The 25,698-nt window shown below is 26.3% G+C and overlaps 1 protein-coding gene across 2 annotated transcripts in view; it reads right to left on the bottom strand.

The window, feature by feature from the left end:
• LOC111688592 overlaps positions 1-25,698 on the bottom strand; it is a 73,538-nt gene that overhangs the window by 34,683 nt on the left and 13,157 nt on the right. The window contains exon 2 of one of the 2 annotated variants that reach the window (XM_023451104.2): positions 3,467-3,485. The exons of the other annotated variant lie outside the window; for it this stretch is intronic. The gene's annotated coding sequence lies outside the window, so the exon portion shown is untranslated. The remainder of the gene's footprint in view (positions 1-3,466; positions 3,486-25,698) is intronic. 2 annotated transcript variants of the gene reach the window in all.

The raw sequence follows: 25,698 nt of genomic DNA, 5'->3' as shown, positions 1-25,698 counted from the left end.
TACATATATCTACAAATACAATTATTAATCATACGGTTAGAAATTTGCTAATAAAAATTTGCAAACCCGAAACATGATAAATATGACAAGTTTTTTTAATTAAAATCTTTTAATTGATTAAATTTTAAATTTCAATTTGTTTTTTTAACAATTAATAACGTTAATCAATTTTCCTTAAATCTGCCAAGTTAGGTTGGTTATTCACAAAAAGAAATTCCTTAAAAAACTTTCGTTAAATTGAACAAGAAAAAAATTTATGAAAACGAGTTCTTCAAAAACAAAATCTCACCTGACCAAAAAAAAATAATGAAGAGCAAAACAAAATAAAGATACACACACAGCTTCCGCAATTTTTTTAAAGCAACAAATATTTATTCTTTCTTAATTTAAACTTTAGAGAAAAATATTCACATGACAAACGACTGCCATGGGAAACCTTAGGTGGCGAATTTAATGATCTAATGTGTAAATATACGGTTATTAGATTCATCTGGTGAAAATCGTCTGTAAAAATCGAACCTCCAGACTGATTACCTGGCACACTACCAAATGTCAATTTCATCACTCTATCAATTATGAAATAGAATATTTGTGTAAAATTATTTTTCTAACAGATTGTCTTAGAATCTAATAAAAACTAAGAATATGCAATGCAAGAATTCCATTAGATTGGACACTTCTGATTTGCCTTAATGCGAATACACTTAAAAGCTGCATGTGTGCTTAGTAAACAAAAAAACTTAAATACCGGTTACCTTACAATCAGTAATAAAAAAACAACATGGACTTAACATGTCCACAACCAAGATGTCGATGATGTGGGTAATCTTGGTGTAGAATACCAAAGACAAACACACACAACATAATTCGCTTCTTTTTTGGACAAAAATCAACAAATTGCAAAAAAAGGAAGGAAAGAAAGAAAATCCAAGAAATTTGCAAGAAACTGGCCTTTTACACACTTTAAAGTTTAAACGATTGAAACAGCAAAATATTCATCTAACAAACGCGAATTCTTTGAAACCAGTTCAAAGGAATTTAATGTGTGATTTTGTTCATAATAAAAAAAACACATTCACATACAAATACGGACATTAAATCATGATTTTGTTACAAACAAAAAATTAAAAAAAAAACAAATTTGTTGGTTGTTGTTTACTTCTTTTAGATTTTCTCTGAACAACTTGAAAATAAAATCGAAATTTCTTGATTTAAACACGTTCTTGTGGAAACCTCACGTTTTTATTATTTTCTCATTTAGTCGATATTTTATGACTATTTTTCATTTTTATTTCAGTTTTTTTATAAAATTTTTCACTTCTTTTAGTTGTAAAATTTTTCTTCGCGTGGTGGAATGGAATTTGAATATGTACGTATATATTTTTGTTTCTCCTTTTCTTAACCATAAAAATGTCAATATTATGTAAATTTTGTCAGTTTTCATTATTTGTACGATTTATACTGTGTTTTATGTTATTTTTATTTTGGCGCTTTTATATGTTTGTATAAATTTGCATGAATTTTTTTACAATACAAACGAGTATCCATTTAAATATATATCTATGTTTAAATTTTTCTTTTGATTTTATTTGTTGTATGGAAAAAATCCTTTATTTTGGCACGTTTTATAAGCAGGAGAATAGAAAGAAGGTGATTATTTAGTTATATTTTTACGTTCCTAACAACAATTTATTGATGTTCAATAAGGTTTTTACTTTTAAAACCATATTGAAGTTATTTAAATATGGCTGAACTAAACCGACAATATGTTACCCTAATCTATTGTTGAATTGCCATAATATTAATTTTTATCTCTCTACAAATAATTGTAAATTTTTAATAACATATAACTTTTTTCATTTCAAAATCATTTTTTGTCTATGATTATAAATGTTTAAACTGGACCGTAGCTAGGAGCTTAATACCGCTATTTTTAATAAATACAAAAAAAGTGTAGCATACTTTTCAGTCTTTTCAACTTTTATATGTCACTCAAATTTCACTGTCATTAAAGACAATCAATTTTTGTCAGCAATATAAGAAATGACTCAATTTAATACTAAAAAAAATACATTAATTTTTCTTACGTTCATATGCCCCCGTATTTTTGCCTATAAAAATAAAAACATGAATGAATAAATATTTTTTCTAAGCGCGTATTTCCGACCCACACACAACAATCAACTTCTTTGTTTACGGTAGTAGTACTATAGTATTATTATCGTTATTATTGTATTGTATTCCATGACGATATTTTTTATATTGTCTTGCAATAAAATATCAGATAATTTTTTTATTACTTTCTTCTTTTTGCTAATATTGGCAAAATTGTAGAAGAATGAAAAAAAAAACAGAACACCAAATTACTACGAGCGATAAGAAAATATATTTTTTTCTTTCCATTTAATTTCTATTGTTCATCGTTGATTATCACTAAAAGGAATGAATAGGTGGCTATTGGAAATGAATTCCTTGTTATGGGAATAGAAATTATGACAACAATGTTTGCTAAAAGTTTGTTTAATTTTAAGGTGTGTTCTTCTTCAATTCTTTTTCATTCAGTTTTAGCCGTTACTATTATTATAAAATTGTTGCATTGTTCTATATTTTTTTTTTTTTTTGCAAAAAAGGTATGAAAATTATTTCTAATGATTTGCTATTTTTATTAAATGTTTTATAGGTGTGGTTGGTTTAATTTTCTCTTTATTTATTGCCTCGTTAGAACTGATTTTATTTTTCATTTAAGGTTTAATTGACCATTTTAGTAATTTGGCTAAAGTGGTTTTTAATTCTGGCGCCCAACGATTACAATACCTACACTGTAAAAGAAAAAGTTGTAATAGGTGCATTTGTAAATGAAACTACCATCATTATCGGTCAATTAATAATTATTTTTGTAACTTTTGTTTAGGGAATATTCAAAATTACCCAGCAAAAACTCTCAGTACCATGTAAGGGGTTAAAATAATAAAATTTTATTACACAATAGCATTTATAATCATTCTTTTAACACGATGATGCCATTAGAGGAAAGTACTTACCACAAATGCTTACAAGTAATTAGAAAAAGGAGTTGTTGTAAATAGCATTATAAGACGTATACAATTTATATAGCTTCACAAGTAACTAATGAATAAGAAATTATTTATAGTATTAGTAACACCTTATAAGACTACTTCTATGTAACCCATGCAATATGTAGTAGTCATTGAAAAGTATGTTATATTTAAGTACTTAAAGTTGAAAATCATTGCCTGTTTTTTTCTGGGTATACTTCAGACACTATAATTTTATAAATTTTCTTTCTACAGCAATTTGTGTTAAATGTTTTTAGAAAAAATTAAGATTTTGACAAACAAATCATTTAAGTAAAATTTCTAAAATATTTTGTCTTTAAAATATCCAAATTTCGAGGAATCCATGCTTTCATATTTCAATATATCAATGATATTTATTTTACTCTTACCTTTGAGCCCAATTTAAATCTGCAATGGAAGAAAAACGATTACAGAAATTAATAAAAAAAAGTTCAAATGTAATTGATTAATAAATGGAAATTCTAAGCTGGAGGCAAGAATTTCCAAAAATATTCTATGTTCATTTTAATTGGTATAGTTTAATCAACCAAAATGGCCGAAGAACATAAAAATATATTAAAACATGTTAAGATCCCTACAAATGTAATTCCCTTAAATATACTCAATCCCCTTAACCCGGTAAAAATTTATAAAAATATTTGTTCATATATTTTGTTAGAGTGTAATCAAGATTTGGCACTGCCGCATATTACATTTTTATATAAATATTGTTTCTTATTTAAATTTTATATTCTAGACATTAAATTTTTGTCTTAATTACCATCATGATTTTTTAGTTAAAATGAAAGTTATTTCTTAAATAACATGCTAAAAAAAAACTTAAAAAACAACTAGAAAAAACTTTCATTTTCCAAACACTCTAAAATGGATGTTTAAAAAGAAAAACACATAGTTTTGCCATATTAAAATAACTTAAGTTATAAAAGTCTAAATTTGTTAAAAAAAAAAATAACAACATTCATGTTTTTGATTTCAGCAGGAGAAACACATGAAGCAAACAATGACTGTTTAAGAAAGTGTAATGTTGTTGCAAATAGCAGCCAGCATATACATATTATTTCTTAATAAGTAATTGTCATTTTCCGATAAACAGCTTATAAAAATGTTAAAACAAAACCTCTGGTTTGTTAGAGTTTCTTTTGCAAACATACATATGTACATATTAAAATTACCATAAAACATAGAGTTTGTTTTGAACAAGCACAACACAGCCAACCACCACAATTTTGAAGTTAGACAGACTACATGTCTCGTTGAGTGTCTAACCAAACTTCTTTTAACAGGTAAAAATCTTGGAAATCTGTTACCTCAAGTATTACGATAGAAAATGCAACAAAATAAAACAACAACAAGAGTAAACTTAAATTAGATTTCTTAATAAGTTTAGCGAGGGGTTTTTTACCCAACACCAAACAACAACTTAATCGGTTTGAAATATATAGAGTTGAGTTGTTGGCATAAATGGCTTAACTTGACGTTCAAGTGGCGTTACATTGTCAGTTTTACTTACAAATAATTTTGATGCGATTTGTGTTCAAAACAAATGAGAGAAAACCACAAAAAAATTTTAATTGAAAACAAAGTTCAAGACTTCAAATAGAATTACAAAAAAAAATGTTAAAAGACAAGCGTCTAAATGAATGAGTCAATAAGTCAAGTCAGTAAGCAACAAGTAGTTGAGTGGAGTGACTAAAAGTCTCTGTAATATTGTACACTTTAAATTTTTTTGGTGCGTTGTTTAGTTACCCAGCAAAAACTAAGCAAGGACTTGTTCTTACTCAACTACTTACTTTTCAATGCTTTACATATAATCAGATACGTAAGTACTTTATTTTGAATTTTGCCACTTCATTTAATCGTTTTTGATAGCATTTTTCTCCCTTATTGTAAGTACTTCTTTATGTAGTTATAATGCTAATGAAGAATTAGTAAAAAGTGGGTGTTTTAGCTTTTTATATACAAACATATGTATGTTTTAGCTGGGTATTTAAAATTTGAAATTTTTTTACTACTCACAAAGGGGAGGTTTTATGTTCATAATTGATAAATTATTAACAAGAAAAATTGATTTTTTGCTAAATGCTAACATGAAATTTGTAACGTAATCGTTGGAATTTTTTTAAATAAATTATTTTGATTAAGGATATGCGCATTATGTCTTTAGTATGCAAAATAATGAAATGTTTGTATAAATGTCTGTCATTAAATTGTTTTGTTTTTTTTTATAAATTTTTAAAGTGAAAGTCAAAAAAAGAAATTGTAAGAAAATTAAGTTTACAGGTAATGGTGGTATGTCAATCTTAATCTTTGCTATATTGGATACAAAATTAGAATACCGCTAAAGCACTTCAGATTGGTACCCTACGCGATGCTACTTATTTATAGCAGAAATTATTGTGTATTGTTATCCACAAATTAAAAATTCACACTTATTCTTTAAGCTGAAGTTCGACTATGAATTATTTCGATGTCCAAAAATGTATTTATAAGAACTTTGTATTCATAGTACAGGTATTTATTATTAGAATCTGTTCATTACTTCATACTTAATATATTTTAAGATCAGTCTTGACTTGAATATAAGTTTAATACAAAACCTTTTACTAATATCAATTTAACTGTTAGATCAAGTTTTTCGATACGATCAGATGTAATTTCTCATAATATAGACAATCAAAGTCCTGATTTATTACAATTCACTTCTTCTAACAAGAGTCTAGTTACCAGACCAATAACTGTCGACCAAAAAAGTAAAAGTAATTTCTTCTTATCACTCACATTCTCACTTTTCTTCTAAATGTCTAAAGAGAATTAAGAAAATTAGTTTATAATCATGTGATTGTTATAACTACCAACATATCATGTCTACATCCGGTATATTTACGGTCTACACTTAACACTTGTTTAACTCTACTGACCTGATTAACAACAAAATTTTAATAAAATGAGAAAAAAAGTAAAAACAAAATAAAAAAATGTTTTTCCATCATATGGTCAAATATTTGTTTAAGTAGATTTAGAGGAAAACAAATCTTTCATTTTCACGCAATAAAATACAAATTTTCTGTACTTTTGGATTTTTTTTGGGTTTTTACAAATAATTTTAAACAAATTGAATTTCCATGTTATAACTAACAGTAATGTTCAAGTATGGGTGTGATGAAACAGGGATGGAACAACTGAATGTGGACAAAAGTGAATGAATTTTTAATGTTTTAAATAATGCTGAATAATGTATGCCCTATAACAAATCAGTGTAGTGATATTAAACTATTTTTTTCTAAATTAAAATAATGTACAGTCCATATAAAGTTGGCCAAACCCTGTATATTGTATATGCGTAAGTGCACGAAACAACAGGTCGTCTCTTCCTAAGTGTTATTTAAATATAGTTTTATTGGTTTTTACTAGTTTAAATAGATTTAAATGTGGTTAAAAAGTTGTATAAACAACTTAAAGTTAAAAAAAAAAAATAATTGAAATAAACTCAACCAAATATTATTTTCCTAGGGGGATACAAATAAATGTAAAATGCACCTGTTTTAAGTGTTAAAACTAGTCAATAAATTAGAATAAATAAAACTTTAGGGTATTTGAAATTTTACACTTTTTATATAAAATATTTTTTAAAAAATTAGTGATATGTTGGAATACAGTTCTTGTCACTCGACAGAAAGTGTTTTCAAGTTAGCTTTAAAATCATAATTAGTTAGCTTGAAGTTTTATAAGAACCGAAGAAACTCATCTAGACCTGAGTATCTGATGGAAATTAAAACAGCGATCGACAGACCGAAACGTACAAACTAACCTACTGGAGACTTCCTTTGAACTTTTACTTAATTACTAATACACATAATTAAAAAAATCAATACAATTCTCATTTATTTAAGAATATTTGAAGCTTAAGTAAATGCTGCTTACTTACCACAATACTGTAAAGAAAAAAACGTATGTTTTACCATATATTTATGCAGTTTTTTTCTTTTTCTGCTAAAATTATTGAAGATTTTGTGTCTACGGAATTCAAATGAATTGACACATAGAATTTACATCGACTAACATAGGATTCAGAATATTTAGGGCAATAAACTTATATTGAAGGGCACAATTATAAAGACGAGAATTGCGGACATTGATAACAATACAAATTTTAATTTACATAAATGCTACTTAAATGACGGACTTAACCCTAAAGCTTTTTTACATTATTGAATTAAGCCTCCAAAACTTTAATCATCGTTTTGTATTTTCTTATAACACAATACTTCATTAATCGACATTTAATTATATGTTGCCAATTTCTTGCTGTGTAACCTTTACTTTTGTTTGATAGGAAGATCAGCAAAAAAAAAAAAACAACTAATGAATTGTACTTCAAAGTTTTACCTTTAAAATAAAACCCATGTAAACATTTATTATTTTTAAACAAGTATATCTCTTTAAGAAGCAAAAAATAACAACAAAAAACTTTTTTCTTCACACTTTTATTCTAAAATGACCCTCAAAACTAAAAAAAACACATGAATTGCATTTGTGGGAAATAAATTAAATGAAATAAATATGAATAAAAATAGTTAAATACTCGTACAATGGAGAAGTAAATAACATTTGAACATCATTATCAACAACTTTATTTTTTTCAACATTGTATTAGATACTCGTGTTTAGTTAGATATATTTTGGGTTATTTTGTATGAGAGTTGTGCATTATTTCTTATATAAAATATTGTTATTTTTTCATAAATTTTTTTTTGAAACAAAAACAATTATGACATCATATGGGAATAAAAATGTTGATGTTAAAGTATGAATTTATAAATAAATTTGATTACGTTTTTGTTTTGTTTTTATCTACAGGTAAGTTATTTTGATGACTATATAATCATTGTTATATTTTTGTGTTTGATTCATGAGAATTATTGAATTACGATTTTCTTTTATTTTTATTTATATTTATATCAAAATTGAATTTTATGTAAACACATCATTTGTAAATTTAAAAAAACTTTCAGAAATATTATGTAAGTAGTTATAAATACTATGAGTTTCTTATAAATGACATATCTGCCAAATCGATTATCTCCTTTTAAGAAAATCGAAAATATTATGTAGTATGATAAAGATATAATAAGTATAAATAGTAAATACAGTAATACATATATGCAAAAAAAATGTAACATAATTCTCAAATTGTGTTAATCGATTTGGTATAAATAAGAACCCATTTTTATAATTCATATTAAAAAAAATATTTGTTTTATAATAATTTCTCAAAAATATTAATTCCCTAAAATTAACCTTGAATAACCACTACCACATGATTATTTTTGTACAGAAATAATAACTTTTTAACAAATTTTGTTGTGAGTTTTTTAAATGATTAATTAATGTTTTTTATTTAAAAATTTGATAATTATAAGTTTTTATTTAATTAATACTTTCCTAAACAATTCAATTTGACTCATTTATACAAAAACAAAAGCCATAGCTAAATTTGGATGATGAAATGGTCTCATCATCATAACAATAATTAAAAAAACTTATCGGTTTAAGAAAAAATATTAAAAGATCGTTTTAGCTAAAGCAGATCGCTGAATTACATGAACATCAAGTTACGATAATTCATCAGAATCCTTATAAGCTCTTGCTATAAATTTCAGTATAGAACTAATTATGGTATTTTACGAATTCAATTTTCCACAAGTATAGACTAATCTATAGTCTAGTCTGTAGTTTAGTCTCTAGTTTAGTCCATAGTCTAGTCTATAGTCTAGCCTTTAGTCTAGTCTATAGTCTAGTCAATAGTCTAGTCAATAGTCTAGTCTATAGTCTAGTCTATAGTCTAGTCTATAGTCTAGTCTATAGTCTAGTCTATTGTCTAGTCTATAGTCTAGTCTATAGTCTAGTCTATAGTCTAGTCTATAGTCTAGTCTATAGTCTAGTCTATAGTCTAGTCTATAGTCTAGTCTATAGTCTAGTCTATAGTCTAGTCTATAGTCTAGTCTATAGTCTAGTCTATAGTCTAGTGTATAGTCTAGTCGATAGTCTAGTCTATAGTCTAGTCTATAGTCTAGTCTATAGTCTAGTCTAGTCTATAGTACAGTCTATAGTCTAGTCTATAGTATAGTCTATTGTCTAGTCTATAATCTAGTCTAGTCTATAGTCTAATTTACAGTCTATTCTATAGTCTAGTCAATAGTCTAATCTATAGTCTAGTCTATAGTCTAGTCTATAGTCAAGTCTATAGTCTAGTCTATAGTCTAGTCTATAGTCTAGTCTATAGTCTAGTCTATAGTCTAGTCTATAGTCTAGTCTATAGTCTAGTCTATAGTCTAGTCTATAGTCTAGTCTATAGTCTAGTCTATAGTCTAGTCTATAGTCTAGTCTATAGTCTAGTCTATAGTCTAGTCTATAGTCTAGTTTATAGTCTAGTCTATAGTCTACGCGATAGTCTAGTCTATAGTCTAGTCGATAGTCTAGTCGATAGTCTAGTCCATAGTATAGTCTATAGTCTAGTCAATAGTCTATTCTATAGTCTAGTCAATAGTCTAATCTATAGTCTAGTCTATAGTCTAGTCTATAGTCTAGTCTATAGTCTAGTCTATAGTCTAGTCTATAGTCTAGTCTATAGTCTAGTCTATAGTCTATACTAGTCTATAGTCTAGTCTATAGTCTAGTCTATAGTCTAGTCTATAGTCTAGTCTATAGTCTAGTCTATAGTCTAGTCTATAGTCTAGTCTATAGTCTAGTCTATAGTCTAGTCTATAGTCTAGTCTATAGTCTAGTCTATAGTCTAGTCTATAGTCTAGTCTATAGTCTAGTCTATAGTCTAGTCTATAGTCTAGTCTATAGTCTAGTCTATAGTCTAGTATAGTCTAGTCTATAGTCTATAGTCTAGTCTATAGTCTAGTCTATAGTCTAGTCTATAGTCTAGTCTATAGTCTAGTCTATAGTCTAGTCTATAGTCTAGTCTATAGTCTAGTCTATAGTCTAGTCTATAGTCTAGTCTATAGTCTAGTCTATAGTCTAGTCTATAGTCTAGTCTATAGTCTAGTCTATAGTCTAGTCTATAGTCTAGTCTATAGTCTAGTCTATAGTCTAGTCTATAGTCTAGTCTATAGTCTAGTCTATAGTCTAGTCTATAGTCTAGTCTATAGTCTAGTCTATAGTCTAGTCTATAGTCTAGTCTATAGTCTAGTCTATAGTCTAGTCTATAGTCTAGTCTATAGTCTAGTCTATAGTCTAGTCTATAGTCTAGTCTATAGTCTAGTCTATAGTCTAGTCTATAGTCTAGTCTATAGTCTAGTCTATAGTCTAGTCTATAGTCTAGTCTATAGTCTAGTCTATAGTCTAGTCTATAGTCTATCTATAGTCTAGTCTATAGTCTAGTCTATAGTCTAGTCTATAGTCTAGTCTATAGTCTAGTCTATAGTCTAGTCTATAGTCTAGTCTATAGTCTAGTCTATAGTCTAGTCTATAGTCTAGTCTATAGTCTAGTCTATAGTCTAGTCTATAGTCTAGTCTATAGTCTAGTCTATAGTCTAGTCTATAGTCTAGTCTATAGTCTAGTCTATAGTCTAGTCTATAGTCTAGTCTATAGTCTAGTCTATAGTCTAGTCTATAGTCTAGTCTATAGTCTAGTCTAGTCTATAGTCTAGTCTAGTCTATAGTCTAGTCTATAGTCTAGTCTATAGTCTAGTCTATAGTCTAGTCTATAGTCTAGTCTATAGTCTAGTCTATAGTCTAGTCTATAGTCTAGTCTATAGTCTAGTCTATAGTAGTCTAGTCTAGTCTATAGTCTAGTCTATAGTCTAGTCTATAGTCTAGTCTATAGTCTAGTCTATAGTCTAGTCTATAGTCTAGTCTATAGTCTAGTCTATAGTCTAGTCTATAGTCTAGTCTATAGTCTAGTCTATAGTCTAGTCTATAGTCTAGTCTATAGTCTAGTCTATAGTCTAGTCTATAGTCTAGTCTATAGTCTAGTCTATTGTCTAGTCTATTCTATAGTCTAGTCTATAGTCTAGTCTATAGTCTAGTCTATAGTCTAGTCTATAGTCTAGTCTATAGTCTATAGTCTAGTCTATAGTCTAGTCTATAGTCTAGTCTATAGTCTAGTCTATAGTCTAGTCTATAGTCTAGTCTATAGTCTAGTCTATAGTATAGTCTATTGTCTAGTCTATAATCTAGTCTAGTCTATAGTCTAATTTATAGTCTAGTCAATAGTCTAATCTATAGTCTAGTCTAGTCTATAGTCTAGTCTATAGTCTAGTCTATAGTCTAGTCTATAGTCTAGTCTATAGTCTAGTCTATAGTCTAGTCTATAGTCTAGTCTATAGTCTAGTCTATAGTCTAGTCTATATTCTAGTCTATAGTCTATAGTCTAGCCTATAGTCTAGTCTATAGTCTATTCTATAATCTAGTCTATAGTCTATTCTATAGTCTAGTCTAGTCTATTTTATTTAGTCTATTGTCTAGTATGTTGTCTAGTCTATAGCATAATCTATAGTCTATTTTATAGTCTAGTCTATATTCTAGTCTATAGTCTAGCCAGCGGTCATCGTGCTGGCTTAACTTATCTGAACTATGAGGTCTATGACCTCATAATAACTAATACTATTATTTTAAGTGTAAACCAATGATAAATTAAGAATTTTAGTAAAGAAGGCATTGTTTATTTTTAATATATTAGGGTGCAGATTATACAATGTAGACACAGGAAAAAATCATACAAGGAAATTTATAACACGTTGTTGTTGGCACACGTTTTTTGAAAGATCTAAAATGGTTAATTTAATTAAAAGTTCTAACAAACATTTGACCATAACAATCACTCCTCTGCAAATCATTTTATGGTAAAATCACTGGCCACGGTTAATTAAACAAAATGCCCAAAAAAGGAAACCAAAATTAAAAAAAGAAACTTTAAATTAAATTCTTGAAATAAAAATTCTATTTGGAAAAAGGAAATAATAAGAAAACGTTTACAATTTTTCATACGCACATAAAAAATATACGAGTTTTTAACAAATATGGCAAAAGAAAAAAATTTATCAACATGACAAATGAAACCAGGGAATTAAACTTTTGCTTAAGAAAAAGTTAAACAAAAAACTTCACCAACTTAAAAAAAGTAAAAATTAATAAATTAATTTGCAAATATAAAGTTTTTCTTTTAAATTTATTAAATCAATAAGTAAATTAATCAGTATAAAACAAGTGAAAAGTGCATTTTAGCTTAAAATGTAATTAAATATAATCCACACAAGCAAAAGTTATATTTACATATAATAAGTTATTTTTTACAAACGTTTTAATGCCTTTCAAAGAAACATTAAAAAAAAACTTGTTTTTTAGATTTCATTTAAATTAAAGGGTTTAATAAGAAAATATTCTACCTGTGTGTTTCAAAATAGATATTTTTTCTCAGGTTTTTTCTTAACCACAAAAACACAATTCCATTTAAAAAAAATTTGGTTTGTTTCAAACAAATCGTAATAAATCATGAACAAAAACACATTTAAAGTTCAAACATAATGAACTTTTGTAAAGATATAAAAAATTACAAAAACACAAACATTTTCTGAGATGAAATCATTTTATAGATCAAAATAAATCTTGTTTTGCTATAATTTTTTTATTTTTTAAATTTCTTTTTTATGACTTTTTAAGTCATTATTTTCGAGAAAAATGTGTAAACAGTATTTTTTAAATTTACAGGTTTTTTACAATGTTTTGTGTTTTTTTACATTGAAACACGAGCTTAAAAACTTGTGTTGTAATAATTATACATTTACAATTGAAACAATAAAAAAACAAATAAATACATTGTTATTTCTGTTAAATATATAAACGAAGTATAGAACCCATTATTTAGAACACAGTCATGCGGTGTAGTTAAAATATAAGTAAAAAAATATACGTTTTTAAACTTTAAAAACAACGGAAGCTAAATAAATAATGTTATATATAAACAGTAACACTTTCGAATTGACATTTAAAAAAGTCTAAAATCAGATGTGTGAAACTTGTGTTGAAAGAGATAGAAATAGTTTTTTGCTCATGATACTCCTGTATACCCAGTACTTTGGGTAGGAGTTGAACCCACCACCTATGGTCTACCAGATTAGAACACTTAGCTACCGTAGGCCACATAGTTCAATTTTTTATAAAGTTTAAATGAACAAATAGTATAGCTAAACATAATTTGATCATTTATTGTTGTCCACAGTCCCACTGTGCGTTTAAAAGATCACAAAACAAAAAACAACTTTTTTAATTTTTTCGTAAGTTCTACTTAACTTGAATACTATTTTGATGGATTTTAAAGTTCGTTGTTGTTGTATTTTGTAGAAAAAATGCTAACAGCACTTTATATTTTACACTTGAATGAAGTAAATTGTGTTAAAGTGTGAGAGTATTTTGTCTGTAAAAATGTATGTAAGTGTGGCATTAATTGTCATAGTGATAATTATAATAGCGATGATGACCTCAAACTTTCAACAACAACAAAAAACTGTAAATTTATAAATGTTGTTGTAATTAACTAATAATTCACATTTTCTTTAATACTATATAGACATCTCAGATATGGAAAAAGACAATTTTGAAAAAGAAATAGAGAATTTTAAATAAAAAGTACTTTATTTCAATTAAAAGTACCAAAAGTATTAAAATTCTACTTATATGTGATAGGACACTGTAATGAATTCGTTGTTAGAAAATACTGAAAACATATTTTACATTTCCATCCCTGCACTCTGAAAATTGTTTAAATTTGTTTCTATTAATAATCTAGTTTTGTCAAAGTGTAATTGTAGTTATCTCTCGTTTTGTGTAACATTTATACAACCGAGTTTGGTTTTCAAATTAAATTTAATTAATAATCTTGAGCAATTAACAAATATAAATACGTTCATGTATAAAATACAAATGTAAATATTGTTATTATAACAATTCTTACTTACTTAACCTCAAATTAAATTTTCTTTATGAATAAAAGAAATTCATCTTCAAATTTATTTAAATGCAACTGACCTAAAAAGAGAAGAAGAAGAAAAAGAACAAAAGATATTATTAATTAAATGCATCATTATAATAATCATCATTATTTAGCAAAGTAGAATTATAAATATTAAGAAATTATGTTTTTCTTAATAAGTTTTTTTTCTTTTTGTAGTTTTCGTTTTTTTTTTTTAATAAATTTAGGTTAAACTCAGCAGGAAGTTGTTGCATAAATGAACATTTAAAGAAAATTTGTTTCTCATTGTGAAAAAGTTATAAAATTTTATTGTTTAAGTTGCAAAGAACTAAATGAGATGCATAATTTCCTGGTATAATAGCACTGAAATGTTCTTAAAACTAATTAAAATAACTATATTAAACATTTTTAGCAGGTTTTGTACAATGAACTAACAATTGTAAACTTAATAGTTTTCGCATTTTTAATAAAATTTTATGGCGCATTTTAAACAAAACCATGCATTTGATTTCTTATTTAAATGCTTTGTTTCTATTAACGCCTCTTTGTATAATTCTTCAAACAATTTAGAATTTAATAATAGACAAATTTTTATATTTATTTCGTACAAACACCAAAATTTACAAACAAAAGTAAACTTCACTAAAATGTAGAACAAAAGTCTAGTCGCTGGTCAAAATTCCAGCCAAAATGTTTAACAAATAAAAAAATAAAAATATAACAGACACAATTTCAAAACGCACTCAAGCAAATAATCACAAAATCATCATCGCTGTAAAAACAAGTGAATACCGACCTAAAACCAGAGTTTATCTAAATTTTACCCACAACTACGATAAAGAAGAAGACATTATAAGTATTTGTTCAAGTTCAAGGTTTTAAAACACAAGTTTTTTGTTATTATTTCTCAAAATAATTGCGTTTTTTTGTTCATTTTTTTTTGTTAATTTGTTTATGGAAATTATTTACTTAGTATTATTTGCATGTTCACTAATAGAATTTTAAATAAAAAATCTTTGTAGTTAAATGGACCCCCCACATTACATAGAGGCACAAACAAATATACAAAATATGTTTTTTTTTTGTTGTGCAAATCTTTTGTATATTATTCACCAGACCAGACCCATCTCCTTCCTTTTTGTTATATATTTGTTTGAGGTTTTAAATTTCTACTTCATTAAAATTTGTACATAATCTTTATATGATTTGTTTTATTAAACCAGCAGTACATGTAAAATTTAATATTCGTTTTGCTTAAGCTTTAGTTTATTTGAGATTTCTTAAAGAAAAAATAAATAATAATTTTTTTCTTTTAATCCTACACATGTTGTAGAAATAGAAACCGTTTCGTCTGTTAGATTTTTGTGTTTGAAAAATATTTCTTTGTTACGCTTTTTATTTTATTGAGGTTTTGTTTTATTTTTGTTCAACTATTAATCATGTTATTTTTTATTTTATTTATAGCAAAAACGTGATTATATATTGATTGCAAATTTGTAAAAAAAATATAAACAGTTTTTTTTTTTTTTTGATGAATTGAATTTCTATAAAAATCGGAAAAAGGGGTAAATCATTAGATTATTTAAGTCGGTTCTCTGATCTGTTCACCCAGAATCTGCCAAAGTTGTATACTTTTTTTAGGGGAATGACCAAAAAATCCTTAAAAATGAATATATGTGTGTAGTCCTCATTTTGAAATCTAAATAATTTGGTTCTCACTTTTTAAGAATAAACTTCTTACAAACCGTTTTACATCTTTGAATCAAAATAATTGTATGAAACAAAATGTATAATAAGTATATACCCCGTATTCATAAAGATATTAATCGCTTATTTTAGGTTTATTACTCACATTTTCAACACAAAATTCCTACAATAAACCATCAATAACTTTATTAACCGTTTATGAATCTCTAGCAATTATACTTACACTAATAACAAATTATAAACAAAACTAATTCCTATTGTAAATTGAAACTTCCCACCACATGCGACACTGACTATATGTTTCCACAGTCAACGTTATCGCATTACAAAAAAATGCGTAGTAAATGACGATTTCGTATTTATGTATGTACTTCCTTATAACAAACTTAAACTTAATTAAATAAATTCGCATGTGACATTTGATTCAATATCGCTTAGAAAAATAAATACAATAGATCGACCGACAGACCAACCGACCGACCGGTTGTTTTAATTATTTAGTTTAGTAAATAAAAAAATTAACGCAAATAAATAATATAAAAAGTAAAGTAAAACAAATGAGAATTCAGAGTAATAAAATTTAATAAACTAAGTTAAAAAAAGATTAGAAATTTAAAACTACATACGTTTTAAAATAAATATCTAGAATAGACGATTTAAACCAATATAAAAGTAATAAAAAATTGTATTGGTACAACACTTAAGAATTTTATAAAAAATAGAAAAAACGAAATTATATTACAATAAATTATGGCTAAAAAGAATTAAATTTTATTAAATTAAAATATATAGACCGTAAAACAGTAACATAATTACGGGATTAGTTCTATGTCAATTTTCTATCCCCCTAAGATGACAGTTAGCTAAAATAGTAGGATTAACAGCTCTATTTTAATTATAACTAAGGTATTTAACTAATTTATACCGAAACTGAAAGGTCTTTCAAGTTTGCTCTCACTGTTTGCTCTTAATTCCTCCTAAAAATTCAACAAAAGCAATGAGAAAACTTGAGAAAGATTCTGTGTTGAATAAACATAAACTTGATTATGTTTTTTTTTTAAGATGGCGACTGTACAAAATGTCATAAAATTTTTATTCATCGTTACCAACACGACAAAATGAAAGAATAAAAAACATAGAACCACATACAACACCCTCTACAATTAACCCAAGAAATGGATATTTTATTAAGGGTATTAACGACAGGCAGCAGATATTCGATCAGATATTCGATATCTAATGAAAATCACACTAACAACCGCTAAACAAAGAGAGTCAATACACAACCACTAGTTTCTTAAATAATTTTGGATTGTGTCTCTTTTTAATAACAATCCCAAAATCGAAATTTCTTGACAATTGACTATGTATTTTTATATAACGTGATTAGCCCTTATATAACCTAAAAAATCGTACACAATAAGCAAATATCAACTTTATCTTTGATAAAAAAGCGATATAATATAAACTCATATGAAAAACTCCACCAGCAATAACTACATCAGCGGGAGCTGGCAGATTGCAATTATTACACTGAAATCAGCAAAATGTTATAGATAAACAGACATACATGCATATATGTATACTGCAAAAATGTGCAAAAACGTAATAAAAAAACGTATATGTATGAACGTAACGTAGATTTCAAGTACAAAAATGAAACGTATCCAGAAAATATGCAGATGACAAACGAAAATTGGAAAAGAAAACAAATCTGCATTGATAGAAAAAGATAAGCATGCAACGTACAAACCAACCAGCCAGCCAACCATTCAATAACAGAGAAATTATTTCAATTCAAATACACATTCTGAAATGCCAGCATACAAAGCTAGTATCTGTATCAGGCATGGAAAATTTAAATCTCGCTTTAATCACACGATATTTTCGGTGCATTTTCTAGCTTATAAGCTTGTGATAAGAAGTCCACATAGTAGTCAGTAGACCTGTTTATAGTCTAATATATTATATAGTATAAAGTCTAGTCTTGTAGTCAGTAGACCTGTCTATAGTCTAGTCTATTATCTAGTCTATAGTTTAGTCTGTAGTCTACTCTAGTAGTCTACTCTAGTCTATAGTCTAGTCTATAGCCTAGTCAATAGTCTAGTCTATAATCTAATCTATAGTTTAGTGTATAGTCAAGTCTATAGCCTAGTCTATAGTCTAGCCTGTAATCTAGTCCATAGTCTAGTCTAAGTCTACTCTATACATAAATCTATAGTCTAGCCTATAGCCTAAACTATGTGTATAGTCAAGTCTATAGTCTAGTCTATAGTCTAATCTATAGTCTAGTCTATAGTCTAGTCTATAGTCTAGTCTATAGTCTAGTCTATAGTCTAGTCTATAGTCTAGTCTATAGTCTAGTCTATAGTCTAGTTTATAGTCTAGTCTAGTCTATAGTCTAGTATATAGTCTAGTCTATAGTCTAGTCTATAGTCTAGTCTATAGTCTAGTCTATAGTCTAGTCTATAGTCTAGTCTATAGTCTAGTCTATAGTCTAGTCTATAGTCTAGTCTATAGTCTAGTCTATAGTCTAGTCTATAGTCTAGTCTATAGTCTAGTCTATAGTCTAGTCTAGTCTATAATCTAATCTATAGTTTAGTGTATAGTCAAGTCTATAGTTTATTAGTTAGTACCTTTTAAAAATTTAAATTTTCCATGCCTGATCTGTATCAACACACTTTTATCTATCTTTAAAGAAGTTTCGCAAAAAGAGAAAAAAGCAAATAATCGTGTTAATGCAATCAACTTTTATAGAGAGAGATACAATTTTGTACGTTAAACCACTTACCAACGTTGTAGAAAAGTAAAGTTAACTTAACTTTACTTTACATTGGTAGATGCTGAAACTGGAATCCGGAAGTACTCAAAGTATGTACTTTCAAAATGTTCATGTCATAATGCAAATAACAATAGACTACGCAAAAAAGAAGCGTATGAGAACCAAGATTTTACAAAAAAAGTTGCAGCATTGTTGTTTTTTTAACAGCTTTTTAGGTATGAGAATTTATCATCATCAATTTAAAATTCATAATAGTCAAGAAAAAAATTTAAAGCAATATGCAAAATTGTGTAAAATTTTATTACTTCATTTAGCTTAAACTGCACTAACAATTATTGAAAGAATATTGTAAAATAAGATTGCTGAGTAAGTTTATGATATTATTTTATTCTCGCCATGGGCAAACTGGACAAAAGACAGCAGGAATTATTATCTTAGTGATATTCACCAAAAATTAAAAAAAATGTTGGTTGTTAAATACACATTTAAAGTTTTTAGTGTAAAAACTTTTCGAGACTTAAAAGTATTCGAGTCTATAATTAAATTCCTCTAAAAAATTGTCAAGTATTCTTCAGAATTACTTAAAATATATGTTACCTAATTGTTAAAATTTTTTTTGCCAAAAAAACATATATTTATCGATTAAAACTTTCCATTCTTTTCACTTGAAATTTATTCAAATGTATAAAATCGTTTTTGTTCCTCCAGCAAACAATTGACTGACTGAATGAATGAATGAATTACCGGCCAACTGACTGACTTGTATTTAAGTTTCAATTAACAATGAAAGTACTTGGAATAGAGAGCGATATAAAGTGAAATGTGCTCAAGTCATTTTTCTTTGCATTTATTTTTTATTTTTTTTTTTTTTTGTTACAGTTAATATTATTTTGTTTTATAGCAATTTCTTTTCATACACTATGGACCAAAATTAAGTTTTGTTTAATTTTTCTTAAAAAAAGTTAGCAAATGTTTGACCTTTTGGCCATTGAAAAAATAAAATAAATGATGACTCTGGAGAGTGGACGAAAATCGTCAAATTTTGCAAAAACCCACAAGCCGTTATAAAACCGTAAGTTTGCAAAACATCAAATAAAATCAATCAACTAAAATTAATGCAATTTCAAAATTTTTCTTTGTCTAGCAATTTTCTTTTATTATACACAAATTTCCTTGAGCATTACTATAAATAATATAAATAAGATTTATTTTACTTTTTATATTTTTTTCAATTTTTGTATTATGGTTTATTTATGGTTAAAATGGTTGTTAAGAGTTAAAAAGAATAAATAAAAGTATAACTGTAAAAATGTTAATAAACTAACTGGGTGCAGCAATACTTTTTTTTAAATCTTAATTGTTACTACTTTTAAATTACATATTTATATATGTTTATATTCCTCTTTTTCATAATATAAATTTTTAATGCAACTCTATATAAGTAGTAAAAAGGTGAAGGCGTTATTGCGTTTAGACTTAAAAAGTTATGCATCGTATAAATTCTGTGTAGTTATTTAATTCTTTAAAAAATAAGATGATTTATTGGAGATTTCAAAAAACTTAGCTCCATATTACGAAAATCCAATTAAAAGCTTGTTCTTTCTCTGATATTTCTTTAAGAAAAACAGAAAGTTGCTGTGGTTTTCTATGAAAGTCCATTCATTAAAGAATACGAATAAAGAAACAAGTATGAATGTATAGTCGGGCATGGCCGATCATATGATACGCTACTCCAGTCAGAATGCTATAAATGTGGAAAAATAAATAAATTTAATTTTTTTTTATAACTTAATTCCGGAATTTTGTTACTTATAGATTTTGTTTTTTTTTTTATTTTTGACCTTAGTCATCTTTTTTCTCTGAAGTTGATTTTGTATGAAAGTCAAATGAGGCCCGAACATTACAAAAATTGACAGTGTCATTTAAACTTTTATAGAACTAAGTAAAGAAGATTTTTGTTGAAATAATACAATATTTAACATAATTATGTGCCAAATTTCATCAAATTATCTTGAAAATTGCGACCTGCACAAACGCATAATACCCTCCTCACTATATAGACATCTATATCCGGTCGCTATAGAATGCAAATACAAACTTATCTGCATAATTAACTAACACAGTCTAAAATTTAACGCTAGAGGCTTAACAAAATTTAACAGATATGAATAATTGTAATTAAAACTCTAAAATATGTCATTTTTTACTCAAAAGTCGGACTTACACTTCATTTTACGCGCAAAAACAAATTTCTTGTATTACAATAATGAAATAGACAAGCAAATAACAACAAAAAAGATGAGTCAAACTTTAAGTATTTTCAATTCAATATTCTTTATTAGTCATTGAAATCATAAACTACAGAATACTGTAAATAGACTCCAAGTACTCAAACTATGTTCACTTTTTAAACATCTAAGTATTTATTTGTACGTCAGTTTATTTAGATCTAAAGATAAGAATACAATGAATGCTTCTTTGCCAACATGAAATATTTATTGTATTTAATACAGACTCTTTATTTTCAAGAAAAGAATGTGCCTAAATGTATAGAAAAAAAATAACTACATATAAATAAATTTATTTAAAAATAAAATTATTACGATGAAAAGATGACATTCATAAAAACTCACAATAAACACAAATAAAAGAAGAAGCCCCAATGTTTAACAACTCGATTCAAGTGCAATTTTTAACGCACTGTAGAGTCAAACAAAATGTATTGTGGTGGTTACAGTAACAAAAATAATTTTGTGGTGAACACTTAATAGTTGTTCATATTTATTACGATTTGGAATTCAAACACACATTTATAGCCAAACACGAACTTTAAAATTATGACCCCTGGATACAAATGCCTTATAAATTTTATTGTTAAATTTTTATCGTACAGCTCCACTGTAAGATCTTTTACTACAAAGTCCGATTCCATTGAAATCCAACCATCAACCTTTAGATGTTAACAATGCAATTTTAAAGTTCAAGAAAGTGTAAGTACTTTTAAAGTGTTCCTAAGTATGTATGTACTAAGTACATATTTACAATTCAACAAGAGCATGTCAATTTTAATTTATGTTAATTTGTAACGAACATAATTTTATCACTTTATTTAAAATATTTGAATTGACATATGCACAATTTACATTGGAACTTTAATTCAGTTCCCTTTGCAATGTCACTCTCCAGAGAACTTTTTCTATTTTACACTAAAGATTCAGTAAATCAATTTTAATAATTTTCACTTCATAGAATTTCATTACGTTTGATTGAAAATGAAAATTCTGTCATTAGTTAATTTCCAACAGTTGTTATGGCAAATCTTTAAGCAACAATTGTTCGCAAAAAAATATAAAAAAATTTGTTTTGAATAAATAACTTTTCTTAAACGGAAACGTGTTTGAATTTAATAATAATTCCTTTGTTGGTAGAGGTAATTTCGAAATTGTTGAATAACACTAGTCAACAGCATTTGCAAATGGAAATATGAATATGAATGGAATTGTGGGTGAGGGGTTGTGCAGTTAACTTTTTTCGTACGTGTTGACTTGTCTCACACAATTTTTGTTAGCACAAGTTTTTTATTATTTTTTAGTTATTTTTCAAATATTGTTTATTTGTTGCAAAATTTTTAGTTGTTATGTAAATATGAAAAAGTAATTAAATGTTCTCAGTAAAATCGTGTAAAAAATACTAGTATGACTAAGTTGTAGATTTGTTTTGAAGATAATTTATAATGTAGTTTGATAGTTTCACAAGTGAAAACAGAATGGAAGCAACAGACTGCAAAAAATATTTAGAATTATTAAATAAACTAAACAGTAAGTATTATATTGATACATTTACTAGTGACTGCAGTCAAGAGCATATTCATAATAAGTTATGATTTGACTACTTAAATGTAATGCAGACGGTGTGTAGAAGTTGTTTTGCAAAAAAATTAAATTCTAATTTAAAAACAGCACATTTCTTATTATTTCAATTCTTAATAAATTTCCAACACGATTTTCCATTAATCAATTAAATTAATATTAAATATGATGATTTTTTGTTTATATATGTATATGTCTAATCTATACAACAGAAATCCATTAAAATAATTTAAACATTAAATATATTTTTTCTCATGAAATTTCTCAAATTTGTCTTTTATTGAAGATTATTTAGTATTTTTCTTAAAAATTAAAAAAAAATTTAAAATTTTCATAACAAATTATGTTTGATTTACATACGAAGTCTAAAGCCTAAAGCTACAAATAATCAATAAATAAACTTTATCATAAATTCCGTTATCAATAATAAATTTTATCTTAATCTTATTATATCCGTTGTTTGTTAAATTTGAAATACTAAAATCTATTTGTTGATGTTTGCTTTTCTCATGAAATGGATAACAAAATAAAATCTGAACAAGTTTTTTTTTTGAAACAATATATTAGAACTGCCCATAAAAAGAGAGTAAACAATGGAAATCGCTGCAAGAAATTGTGTAAAATCAAAAAAATTCATATTAGCATTATATTGATTCCGATACTTTTATAAAATGATATCCATTAAAAGAGAGCATTATCTCCGAATTGTAAGCTTTATAAATCAAAATTTTCATACAATATTTGTTCTAATATAAACTTTTAATAAATTATTATGAATACGATTCTTACACTTTTATTTGTAAATCCATTTACAATGGGCAGGTCTAATATGAAAATAAACATTCATACATTAATGTTAATGCATTTTAATCCACAAACAAATGTAATGAAATGTGAACTATGTATGTAAGTACTTACGTAAAAATAGTAGATAAGTTGTATGTAAAGTAATATTTTCATTAAAAAGAAAGGTAAATACAAAAACACGTGTATTTTTCTAGTTCATATTTATAAAAGTCAATATTAGTTCTATATATGCGGTGATAACATAAACAAAAATAAAACAAATTTAACTTGAATTATAAGGCATTCTATATCATTGTTTGGTCAAATGTAGGTTATAGGTTGTAGAACATGTCGAGAAAGGTCTTTGGATCACAAACCTATTGTTTGCAATGCTGATACGTTTAATTCAATTTTTAATTTTTAGGGGATATTAGATAGATTTCAAATAGTTAATACTTCTTAGTCGACTGTTACACTTTAAGGATGATGGACCAATATTTCAAAGTGATACCAACATTAGGATCGTAATTTAGTTTTAAAGGAGTTTGTATGTGCATTCCATAAAAGACCTAAGTTTGCATCTAACTCCGGTGGGAAATGAACTCATCATCAGGTTAAATAAAAAATGTATGATGAAATAAAGCATTCTTAAAAAAACTTACATAAATTTTATATTTATGCATGTCATAACAAAAATTTTTAAAATTGTCCACGTAATGAAAAGAATGTGACACAGTAAGAATAAAACACAACCATAGTTTTATTTCCTTCTCTTTTTTGTCTTAGAGACAAAAAAACAATAAAATTGATTTTGATGGCGAATAGAAGATGGAATAAAAATAATAATTAAAAATTGTGTTGAAAAAAAGAAAGATTAAATTTTAATTAAAATTGTAGTCTTTTATATAAAACAAATTGAATTTTTGTTGATAGAAAAGCGAGTGTCATTTATAGCTGTAGGGTTTAATAAGTGTGGCCAATTAAGTTTGAGACCACAAGGTAAGTAGTATTCATTGAAAAGTAAGTTATTAGTTAAGTATAAGCCATTACCATTTTGTAGCTGGGTAGTTAATTGGTTATCTAAAAACTAAATAAAATTCCTATCAAAAGAAAAAATGTAATTAGCTTTTAGCTGTATAAGCAGTCCGTCCATGATTTATAGGATTGCCTAACCTCAAATGGCTCTATTAAATTGTAATGACATATTTACAGTTGCAACCTTTTGTTTGGCATTTATGTGTCAATAGAATAGAACTTGCCGTTTTTCATGTAGCTTTTTTTTCGAAACAACTATGAACTCGAAATGATGAACATAAAAAAACAAAAGCCTTTAATAAAAATCCCCACAATATTTGTTTTTTTTTTTGTGCTGTGGAATACTTTATACATTTTAATTTTCTTTTCATGTCACTTTTAGTGTTGAACACACTATTTTTTGTTTTTATTATATTTTTAGATTCTTACAAAATTAAGCGGATTATTTGTCTGTATAGTCTCTGGTATGGTACTTGTACAATTCTGCTATTTTTTATAATTTTGCTGGCATTACTTTTAAGTACTTAAAGGTTTTTTGTCTTTCCACAGACACTGTTTTTCAAGCATTTTTTTTTTTTGTACGACTTTTATTTAAGCGTTGCAGTTGGGTGTATGAATCAAAAAAAGTCTCGTGGTTCTTAAAGTGACCCAATTTCGTTTTTCTTTATTTTTTCATTTCCAGTACGCTTCGAAACACATGTTTAAGGTCTACAATTTACACTGTTTAGTTGTGTTGTGTAATTATAAGATATTTGTTGTAATTTGTATATTGATAATTGGTTTACCTACTTAATTAATTAAAATTGAATTTATTTATTAAAAAAAATACGCTGGGAATGGGAAATGTGTATAAAGTTTAATATTTATTCAATTTATAGAGTAACACAATATTAAAAGTTGACAATATTATTGCTAATTAACGGTAATTTAGTTGTTAATTTGCTAGAAAAATTTGATTTTTGCTAATAACATAAAATATTTAATCAATTCGTATCACATTACAAAACCGTATTTTTTAATAGAAAACTATAAGAACAGTAAGTCATTTATAATTACTTTAAAAAAAGAGAAATTAAAAAAAAAAGCAATTTAACTTTTTCGATAAAAAACAAGCACATAATTTAGACAAAAGTATAATGAAATTCTTCAATGTGTTTAAAAACATAAAAAATTTTATCAAGTTTTTAAAATTTTTCTTATATTACAACAACTTACTTTTCATGACTACTTCATACCGTTTGCATTACATAGAAATAGCGTAGAATTGACTTAAAAATAAAAAATTCGGTCTTGACATATCGTTTTCAAGCAGAATTTTTTTTTATTAAATATTATATTTCTGAACATATTTTGACTCTAGAAACTTAATTTCATCCTACTTTCGGACAAAATATAAGAGTTCGAATAGAACCGAACTTGTTCTTTAGTAAAGCCGGCTTCATA

Source organism: Lucilia cuprina, chromosome 2, assembly GCF_022045245.1.
Source record: "Lucilia cuprina isolate Lc7/37 chromosome 2, ASM2204524v1, whole genome shotgun sequence".
In the NCBI taxonomy this organism is placed as follows: Eukaryota; Metazoa; Arthropoda; class Insecta; order Diptera; family Calliphoridae; genus Lucilia; species Lucilia cuprina.
This window is presented reverse-complemented; position numbering and strand designations above follow the sequence as displayed.